Below are 11,835 nucleotides of genomic sequence, written 5' to 3'. Positions count from 1 at the left end.
AAAAAAAACAAAAAAGACAAGTGTAACTTTCTCAAGTTCTGAGACTGAGAGTGTTAAATTCTATGTTTACTCAAAAGAAGCCATAAACATCAGTTCTATGGAACAGTTGAGTTGGTTTCAGCAGTCTATTTTCTTTCCTTTTTTTTTTTTTGAGATGGAATCTTGCTCTGTCTTCCAGGCTGGAGTGCAGTGGTACGGTCTTGCCTCACTGCAAGCTCTGCCTCCCAGTTCATGCCATTCTTCTGCCTCAGCCTCCTGAGTAGCTGGGACTATAGGTACCCGCCACCACGCCTGGCTAATTTTTTGTATTTTTAGTAGAGATGGGGTTTCACCATGTTAGCCAGGATGGTCTCAATCTCCTGACGTCATGATCTGCCTGCCTTGGCCTCCCAAAGTGCTGGGATTACAGGCATAAGCCACTGTGCCCAGCCTTCTTCACTTTTTAAATTAAATGTTTTCTTTTATTTTGCAATACTTTTTGTGTTTAGAAGGATTTGTATTTTAAAAGTATTACCTTATTTTAATTATTTCATTTAACGTTCTTAGTCCTTAGTTAGATTTTAACTACTCTGTCACCCTTAAATAATTTCCTTTTATTTCTACCTGTTATCTTTATAGCAGTCAATTAACATATTCTATTTTCACTCAGTTTTATTTCTTTTGTGTTATTTTGATTTTGACAGAGCAAATAATATTTACATACTAATTTTTCTCTCTCATTCTCACCTATGTTATAGTCATAGATCTATAATTAAGCATATTACCAGTTATTTCGCTGTTTTCCCTAATGATCTCTTTGTTAAAATAAATTCATCCTTTAGTAGATTACCAGGAAAGACTCCTGGGTGTCTTTAATATCTGAAAAACAGTGTGGCTGGATATAAAATATTTTCCTTACATTTCTCCCTTTAAGTTTACGGGCAGTGCTATCACACTGTTTACTTGCTTTGACTGTTGTTGACAAGAATTGTGATGCCAACCTGATTTTCCTTCCTTTGTAAATGACTTTTTGATTTTTCCTGGAAACCAAGAGGGATCTTTTCTTTTAAATTTCAATAATTGTGCTAGGATATGTCTCACAGTTGACCTTTCTGGATTGATTATTTTTCTTTAGATAAAAGATAGATCCATTCAATATATAGATCTAGGCCTTTCTCTATTTCAGAGAACTTTTATTGAATTATAGTTTTAAATATCAGTTCCTACCCATTGGGAACTGGGTTGCTAGAAGACAGGGTAAGGAGGAACTTTCATTCTACTTTTTGTGTTTTGTGCTATATGTGATTTATTCAAAAATAAATAATTAGTGAAAAAGACTAAACCCTCATTTAATATCCTGAATATGCTTTGCAATCTTCCTTTCCTTTCCTTTCCTTTCCTTTCCTTTCCTTTCCTTTCCTTTCCTTTCCTTTCCTTTCCTTTCCTTTCTTTCCTTCTTTCTTCTTCTTTTTTTTTTTTTTTGAGATGGAGTCTCACTGTGTTGGTCAGGCTGGAGTGCAGTGACGTGATCTTGGCTCACTGCAACCTCTGCCTCCCAGGTTCAAGCAATTCTCCTGCCTCAGCCTCCCAAGTAGTTGGGATTACAGGCACCTGCCACCACACCTGGCTAAGTTTTGTATTTTTAGTAGAGACGGGGTTTCACCATGTTGGCCGGGCTGGTCTTGAACTCCTGACCACAGATGATCCACCTGCTTCGGCTTCCCAAAGTGCTGGGATTACAGGTATGAGCCACCACACCTGGTCACTTTGCTATGTTTGCCACTTGTTAATAGAAATATATTGAAATACTAAAAATACCTGGATGTGCTATATGAAGCAATTTAATGAAAGTAGGTGTTGTGTCCTCTATAAGGTAACTTTTAAAGTTATTACTCTATGCTGTGCTTCTAAATATTCAGAAAATAAATTGGTTTATTGGTTTAGTATCAAAAAAAGTTCTACTGCTCTGATAATCTGATCTGTTTTCAACATGTATGTACTAAACTGTGGTAGCATCATGTTTCACTCTTTCCTTTGGCAATTAAAAGCTGTAGTACTAAGTTAGTCTGAACTATTATTGCATTATTAAGAGTAACATTAAATCCTTTTTTTTTAACTTTTAAGTTCAGGCATATATGTGCAGGATGTGCAGGTTTGTTCAATAGGTAAACGTGCGTTTTGGGGGTCTGTTGCACACATTAGTTCATCATCCGTGTCTTAATCCTAGTATCCATTAGTCACTTTTTCTGATCCTCTTCCTCCTCCAAACCTCCAGCCTCCAATAGGCCCCAGTGTGTGTTGCTCACCTCTATGTGTCCATGTGTTCTCATCATTTAGCTCCCACTTTTAAGTGAAAAGATGCAGTATTTGGCTTTCTGTTCCTGTGTTAAGACATGATCTTGTTCTTTTTTTATAGCTGCATAGTATTCTGTGAAGTATATGTACCACGTTTTCTTTTTTTTTTTTTTCTTGAGACGGAGTCTCTCTCTGTCGCCAGGCTGGAGTGCAGTGGCATGATCTCAGCTCACTGAAACCTTCACCTTCTGGGTTCAAGCGATTCTCCTGCCTCAGCCTCCTGAGTAGCTGGGACTACAGATGTATGCCACCATACCCAGCTAATTTTTGTATTTTTAGTAGAGACAGGCTTTTACCATGTTGGCCAGGATGGTCTCAATCTCCTGACCTCATGATCCACCTGCCTCGACCTCTCAGAGTGCTGGGATTACAGGTGTGAACCACTGCCCCAGACCCATATTTTCTTTATCTAGTCTATCACTGATGGGCATTTAGGTTGATTCCATGTCTTAGCTATTGTGAATGGTGCTGCAATGAACATAAGTGTGCATGTGTCTTTATAATGGAATGATTTTTTTTGGATATATACCCAGTAATGGGATCACTGGGTCAATGATATTTCTGTCTTTAGGTCTTTGAGGAATTTCTATACTATCTTCCACAATAGTTGAACTAATTTACACTCCCACCAATAGTGTAAAAGCATTCCTTTTTCTCCACAACCTTGCACCATCTGTTTTTTTTTTTTTTTTACTTTTTAGTAATAGCCATTCTGACTGGCATGAGATGGTATCTCTTTGTGGTTTTTATTTTCATTTCTCTAATGATCAGTGAGGTTGAGATTTTTTTCATATGATTGTTGGCTGTGTGAATGTCTTCTTTTGAGGAGTGTCTGTGCATGTCCTTTACCTACTTTTTAATGGGGTTGTTTGTTTTATTCTTGTGAATTCATTTAAGTTCATTATATTAGACCTATTTTGGATTGGATGCATAGTTTGCAAACATTTTTCTCCCATGTCTGTTTATTCTGTTGATAGTTTATTTTGCTGTGCAAAAGCTCTTTAGTTTAATTTGAGCTCATTTGTCAATTTTTGCTCTTGTTGCAATTGCTTTTGGTGTCTTTGTCATGAAATCTTTGCCTGTGTCTATGTCCTGAAAGGTATTGTCTAGGTTGTATTCCAGAGTTTTTATAGTTTTGGGTTTTGCATTTAAGTCTTTAACCCACCTTGAGTTGATTTTTGTATATGGTATAAGGAAGAGGTCCAGTTTCAATTTTCTGCGTATAACTAGCCAGTTCTCCCATCACCATTTGCTGAATAGGGGATCCTTTCCCCATTGCTTGTTTTTGTCAGGTTTGTTGAAGATCAGACAGTTGTAGGTGGGTGGTCTTATTTCTGCATTCTCTACTCTGTTCCATTGGTCTGTGTTTCCGCTGTACCAGTACCATGCTGTTTTGGTACTATCTCCCTGTAGTATAGTGTGAAGTCGGGCAGCATGATGCCTTCATGGTTGTTCTTTTTGCTTAGGATTGCCTTGGATATGTGGGCTCTTTTTTGGTTCCATATGAATTTTAAAATACTTTTCTCTAGTTTAGAATTTAACATAACTAGAGTTAAATTTGTGATCTGTCCAAAGTTAGTAAATAAGACTTCATGACATGCATTAAAAATTATTATTATTATTATTATTATTGAGACAGAGTCTCACTCTGTTGCCCAGACTGGAGTGCAGTGGCATAATCTTGGCTCACAGCAACCTCTGACTCCCAGGCTCAAGCAATTCTCCTGCTTCACCCTCCCATGTAGCTGGGATTACAGGCGTGTGCCACTACTGCCTGGCTAATATTTGTATTTTTAGTAGAGACAGGGTTTCACGATGTGGGCCAAGATGGTCTGGAATTCCTGAACTCAGATGATCACCTGCCTCGGTCTTCCACAGTGCTGGGATTACAGACATGAGCCACCGTGCCCGTCCTAAAAAATTATTAACTCCGTTCTTCTCTCCATTTTTTACAACCCACTCTTGTTTTAAGTGCTTACTACAGTAGTACACATGACTCCCAGAAAACCTTAAAACATGTAAGCTAGCTAGATTTGTTTTTCGTTTTTTGATGTAGTTTATAGAGCCTTGTAGGTTTATTTTGGTCATTTAAAAATACATGGTATAGATAGAATTATTGAGTCATATACTTGTTTTTTTATGTGAATCTGTTGAAGTAACTGGTTATAGATACCCACTAGAACCTAATTGTACCACACTGCTTTGTAGTGTGACTTTTTATACAGCAAACATCTCCCTGAGAATGGCAGGAACTGTTGAGATTGTGTAACTTTCTAATATGTAAGATTTGAATTTTTATTCTATAACTATAAAAACCATCAATCAATGTAGAAGAGGTTCAGAAATATTATAGATTTTAGCACAACTTCTTTTCCATGTCAGGAACACTGGTAGAGACTTTCCCAGCTTCCACTTCTTGCTCTCTCCAGGTTGATTTCTTCAAAACGAAGGCATTCTTATTTTTCCTTAGGCCCGGAAGTATGATTCAAAAGGGGAAACAAATTTGGCTATGACCTGGGTGTGAATTCTAATTTTGTCACTTACTAGCTTTATGACATTGAAACTCTTATTGAATTTCTCTAAGTTCTAATCTTTTCACATAAATGAACATAAGAACATCTACCTTATTTGGTGGTTTTGGAAATTAATTGATAATATATGGAAGGTGATATACACACTGGTTAAATACCTGTCAGCTTGCTTATCTCCTCTGCTCTCTGTGCTTCATTTGAGACAAATTTCAAAGGAGCTTCTTCAGCAAACATGAATTCCTGTGTTATTGCTTTCAAGGATAATGTGCCATTACTTAATAGACCAGAAATGGAAAAGCAACCTTATGGATAGCCCCCAATTTGGAAAGTTCCTTGCATTAATATTTTTATTGCTTCATTCTTCCAAGCCAAAGGTAAACTTTGCAGAGGCGACTGTGTAACACCAAGCAGTGGCACTTGTGATATTCACGTTATTTTCCTTTTCCTGTATCTTATCAGTAAAAGTCAACCAATCAGTTATAGCCTTATGCTATGGAAGTCAGCTTCTGTAGCTTGGATTTCTCAATGTGACTCTGCACTTAAGAAAGTGCACTCCATTCAGCTTTGCTGAAATGAACACACTTCTAAGGCTGACAGGCATGGATCAATTTCACTTCTGTAACCAATGAAAAATGCTCTCTTGTGTCCAACACAAAACATCTTTTTAAGACTGTCATCACCACAGCCTTGCCTCTGTCCAGCACATCTCCAAGCAAACTCTTGTCAAAAAAATCTATATAGTATTGTGATATCGTGAAATACATATTTGGTATTTGGTATGTAAATGGTATGTATCCCATTTTGTGGCATTCAACTTTTGAAATCTTTAAAAATGCCTGAGTGATCTCTTTTTGTATGCTAATGAGTTGACTTAGGGCTGGCAGCCTCTAGGTAGCTTCAGAACGGGGGCTGGTCACCAGAAAACCAGCGCAGAATTAGAGGGTTGGGGCTTTTAGTCCCACCTCCTAACCTCCAGGGAGGAGAGAGGGCGTGAAGATTGAGTTGATCACCAATGGCCAGTGGTTTAACCAATCATGCCTATATAATGAAGCCTCCATAAAAGCCCAAAAGACAGGGTTCAGAGATTTGTGGATAGCTGAACACATGGAGATTCCTGAAGAGTGCCACCCAGGGAGGGCATGGAAGCTCTGTATGCCCCTTTCCTCATACCTCACTCTGTGCATCTCTTCATCTGTATTCTTTGTAATGCCTTTTATAATAAACCAGTAAACATGTTTCCTTGAGTTTTGCGAGGTGCTCTTGCAAATTAATCAAACCCAAAGAGAAGGTCTTGAGAACTCTAACTTGAAGCCAGTGGGTCAGAAGTTCTAGAGGCCCAAACTAGCAATTGTTGGTGTCTGGGGAAGGGGGCAGTCTTAGGGACTGAACCCTCAATCTGTAGTATGTGATGCTATCTCCAGCTACATAGTGTCAGAATTAAATTGGAGGTCACCCATTTATCCCCTGCAGAACTGATTGCTTGCTTGGTGATGGGTAGAACCCAGCCCCCTCCAGCAAATTTGGTCACAGAAGTTGTCTGTGTTGATTGTTGTTGTTCAGTGAGAGAACATAAAAATCACTTTGCGTGCTTTTGAGATGAATACACATAGACCAATAACAAAAAGCCTGCTCCGTCCAAGTCTTAGATTTGGTGGCAGAAATAGATAACACACATAACTGTAGCAAAATATAAGGTGTGCTATAATTTGGGTCTCAATAGTGTACTACGATAATAAAGAGGAGGGATTTGCCATCTTTGTCTATGGCAGCTGGTTTGGGGGTGGGGCTTCACTGGTAAACAACATTTCCATTGCACTTTGAAAACTGTGTAGACGTTGAAACAACAGCAATTGTTGAAGAGATGAAATTGCATCTGCAAAGACCCAGAGCCATGAACAAGGCATGGGATTTATGTAGTGAGTGGAAGGAAGTTTGGGATGATGAGCAAAAGAGAAGTATGACAGTAATAAGGCAGGTGAAGGTGAGAGTAAATATATGTAATGGTGGAACCAGAGAAGGACATTTGAATAAATTAAATGTCTAGAGTATTCATTTTGTTTTCTGGAAGGTGGTAAGTAGTTTTTTTTCTCCTGGATATGAAAGTGAAAGCTTGTGCAGGAGTGTGAAGTTATAAAATGGTCACCTTGGTAAATATGAAAAATATCTGAATGAATACAGACATAAGGATTGCCAAGCTGTACTGAAGACTAAGTTGAGATTGGAAATGGTAAATATGTAATAAGTCCAAGCAGTACAGTTATGCAATGTTTCTCAAGCAGCGTTTGGCAGCTTATAAATTTCTGTTGCGCAAGCAGATGGTTGGATTAATCATAGGTTAGGGACTGGTAATTCCGATGGGCTGGAAAAACAAGAGGTTTAGGCACTGGAGGGTATAGGCAATAATGTGTTGAATTGTTAGTCCAGGTTAAGTAGGGAAGGAAGAAATGGGGCTATGATTTTGGGAATTCAAAGTAATGCTATACATGAAACATGAGACTCAGTGAATTTTATAGTTGCAAACAAGATGTGTAAATGTATTTTTTGATGGAAAATAGTGGAGTAAGACAAATTAAGTATATTCCAAGTATAATGGCAATGCCTGGATATTAGGCTGAGTGGGACCATGGACTCAGTAATTAGCTCTCCTTAGCTCAAGGTTTATGCCTGCAATTTAGATAAACGTGCTTATCAAAATGGCAAAGATAAAAGAATAAATGTTTGAAATCATAATGTATGTTGGACCAATCAAAGCAAACCTGCTCTTTCTTAGTCTCCTTCTTCATAGTAAATGACACTGTATTTTCTAGGTGCTTAATCCCAAAAGATAGGGTCTTTCTTCTCTCTCTCTCACACTACACATTTCACCATGGACAGATTTTGTTGATGCTACCTTGAAAAAATAGCACACATTTTCCAAACCTTATCACTTTTATACTGTAACCCTAGTCCAAGCCCCCATCATCCGTCATCTAGGTCACTGCAGTAGCGTCCTATCTGCTTTCCATTTCTACAGTCTATTTTCCACTGAGGAGTCAGAGCTTTCCCTAATGTGAATCAAGTCCTCCTTGTTGTTTCATTAGATATTTTTAATATTGTCTATGTGTTGAAGTGATAACGTTTTAGGTATAATGGGTTATACTAAACATATTCAAATTGACTTCACTTGTTTGTTTTCTTCTGCCTTGTTAATGTGACTGCTAGAAAATTTAAAATTATATACCGAGTTCACATTATATCTACGGGCAGCATCGGTTATTGAGTCTATGTTGTCTGTGTGTCTTCCCCCAAGTGTCTGGTGGTGGGCTGGGGGCTACTCTTGCACAACGGTGCCAGCAGTCAGGAAGGAGATTTGAATGTGGAGCACAGCACAGTGAGCACGAGCTGAAACCCTGCAAGCATATTTCCATCACTGTATTGCCTGTGAACATCTTTAGAGTGATGACCGCTACTTCCTCTGAATCTCATGGAAGTTCCTCTTTTGGCAGCTCTAACTCTAATCTTACAGCAAAGGGGAACATAGAAAACGTAGGTCCCAGAAAGAACTAGTTCCAATTAGTCAATTGAACCACTCAGCACAGCTTCTAAAAGAGGACTCCCTGGACTGTTATGGTCTTGGAAACCATGTCATACAAAGATGGTCTCATGGAACTGAAGATAATCATTCTGGAGAGCAGAGGATTAACAAGAGGCATGCTGTTAAATATTAGAAACCCTTCTGTGTCAAAGAGAAAATTGACTTACACCTATAAATTCTTCAGATTTTCTCTCCTAAACTCTATGGAAATGTATCAATATTTTTACTGATTAAAATTTTTTCCCCACCTGTTCAAACTCTTTGAGTCTTAATTAGGATGGATGAATGGAAGTTACAGGAACTCCAATTTCAATGCCACATAAGAGGGAACGTTCTAACATCTAGAATTGGGACACAAGAGCAGACTGTCTCCAAAGGTGGTGAGTTATATGTCAACTGGAGGTATTCAAACAACAATTGGATGACCATTTCTCAATTGTACTGCAGAATGGATTCTAGAACCTATCCAAAGTTAGGATTGGATGACCTCTGAACCCTGAACCAAATCTAAAATTTTGTGAGATCCTAAATTTCATTCACCAGTACTCAATAATTTCCAACTGCTACTTAATTAAGCCATGGCTTTTCATTCTAGACACAGGAAAATCTTAATTTTCTTTCATCTAGAAAGATGACTAGGACTTCAAAGTTTCATTCTTTGATCTTTTCATAGCATTGGCCTCCTGGTGAAATATTTGTAGTTTTTTCATTGAAAGTGCTTCTTGATCTTTTTTCAGCTTTCTTCATTAAGACATCTGATAAAGATGACTTCTTTATTGTTGCTTCATTAATGTAAATGAACATAAAATACATTTTTCTTCCTTTAAGGGTAATGTGTGCTCATTAAATATGACGTATTTATGTATACCTCATGTTAATCAAAAAAATAGACACCATCCGGGGGTCTTTTTTTTCCTCACACACTACACATTTAACCGTGGACAGATTTTGTTGGCTCTACCTTAAAAATATATCACATATTTTCCATATCTTACCACTTTTATACTGTAACCCTCATCCAAACTCTCATCATCTGTCATCTAGGTCATTGCAATAGCCTCCTACCTGCGCTCCATGTCTACAGCCTATTCTCCACTGGGGAGTCGGAGCTTTCCTCAAAGTAAATCAAATCTTGCCATTCCTCTGCTCAAAAGTCTTACTGCATTCTGGAGAGAAAGAATACCTCATATTTAAAGAGCACACAGTACCCTTCAAGGAAGAAAAATAACAAGATATAAAAAAGAAAATATCTTAAAGACCACAATCTAGAAATAAACACTTCTAAAATGTTAGTATAATTACTTCCAGTTTGATAAGAAGTCAGATATGTATTTTACACAATTGAAATCATTCCATATATACATGTGTATAACCGGTTTCACTTAACATTAGGTTGTTTTTCATTATATAAATAATCCATCTTTATAGACACAACTATTATTAATAGTGTATAATATTCCATTATGTTGACATCTCAAAGTTTATTTAAACTTTTTGCTGTCATTGGATATTTAGATTGTCTCTAATACGTAATTTTTACTAATTATTTATTTTAAATTTCTAATCTTTCACATCTGGCTGAAATTTTTATTGTTTAAATGCATAAATAAATAGCTATATCCTTACTTAATTCCATAGTAGCCATCATTGATATCTACTCAGTTCCTCCAAATTACTACTACTTGTCCTCTGGATTCTTCATTTATAGTGTGTATTCCTTTTTTATTCCTCTGCAGCATGGCATAACATGATTTAATTTTTTAAAATCTCAGTTAATTTTAGTTTTTAAATGTCTTTTTTTTTTCTCTTTGCTTTAAATAAATAACATTAAGATTCCTTAGAAGTATTGGTCAGAACAAGTGACACAATCATCAGATGTTCTGTTTCAAGACTCTGGCATGTCCTTTGTTAGGATAATATTTTCTAAAGTATGCCTTAGAAAAATTTGATTTAGGTAAGGGTCTTAGGAGATATTAGTATCTAATAGATGAATTTCTTAGATAGTCTTGAAATAAAGAGGAAAAACACTCTTTTGGCTTAAAAGTCAGAAGATTTAAGAATTGCTGTACCTGGTGCTTTTCCCATTTCCGAATGAGGCTCAAGTGAGGAAATGTTTCTTATTTTTGATGCCAAGAAGAGCACATAAAGAGAAATAAGAAACTGAAAGGATGGAATTATTATATCCAAAGTTCTTGGTATTCCAGGGACAACTGTTATTACCAGAGTCTGAACTTCTGGGTTAAGATATGTAAACTTCTCTTCCATAATACCTAATAAAATGAGCAAAATTAATCAGTCAATCCTAACAACAAAACAGGGAAAGGAGCCTAATATGGCAGCATAAGTTTCAATATTCACAACCAAAAAAAGAAATGGAAGGTTCTGGAGGGGAGTAGAAGGATCTGGAAAGGAAAAGCAACACAAGTGGGGTTCAAACTTCCCCTGAATCCAGAAGTCAGTTTGGTGCATCAACTAACTATGGTTAGTCTCATATCTCTAGCTATGCAGAAAAGCAAACTATCATTACCACCATCTTTTTGTTTTAGATGGAACTGTGGCAGAAATTGCTGCTGAAAATTAAAGGAAAAATAGGGAAGATGAAAAATGAGGTTGATGCTGTCAGAAATAAAGTCCATGCAGCTACATTCTGAATTTGGAAAATGGCCCAAAGTAGTACAGTACTCTCTTTTGTCAGTCTTCCATCCTTCTGTAGTAATTAGTGCATCCCCAACCAACTTAGAAAACCCTAGTCTAGAACACTGAACCAAATCTTAAAACATGTCAAAACCGATACCTTCCCACTTCAGTCCTTTTTCTTTCCGTTCTCTTTCTCTGGGAATGTCTACTGAATACGTAAGTGAACACACTGAAATTTTCATGCATTGCCTCAGGGGAAGGATGACCGAAGGAGAGTTAGAGAAACAGAAAGAGAATGAAAACAGAGAGACCGGGTGCATTGGTTCACTCCTGTAATCCCAGCACTTTGGGAGGCCGAGGCGGGCAGATCACGAGGTCAGGATATCGAGACCATCCTGGCTAACACGGTGAAACCCCATCTCACTAAAAAATACAAAACAATTAATCGGGCGTGGTGGCGGGCGCCTGTAGTCCCAGCTACTCGGGAGGCTGAGGCAGGAGAATGGCGTGAACCCGGGAGGCGGAGGCTGCAATGAGCTGAGATCCGGCCACAGCACTCCAGCCTGGGTGACAGAGGGAGACTCTATCTCAAAAAAAAAAAAAAAAAAAAGAAAGAGAATGAGAACAGAGAGAGGTAAGTGAAGTCACTGCTGCACAGTATCATGTAATGTCTCCACACAGCCCTCCAACCATGAAGAAAAGAAATATAATGACATGTCAACTTCATAATCTTGCTACTATTTGTAAAAAAAAAAAAAA

The sequence above is a fragment of the Rhinopithecus bieti genome, unplaced genomic scaffold, assembly GCF_001698545.2.
Source record: "Rhinopithecus bieti isolate Rb0 unplaced genomic scaffold, ASM169854v2 scaffold_29393, whole genome shotgun sequence".
Lineage (NCBI taxonomy): Eukaryota > Metazoa > Chordata > Mammalia > Primates > Cercopithecidae > Rhinopithecus > Rhinopithecus bieti.
Note: the sequence above shows the minus strand (reverse complement) of the source record.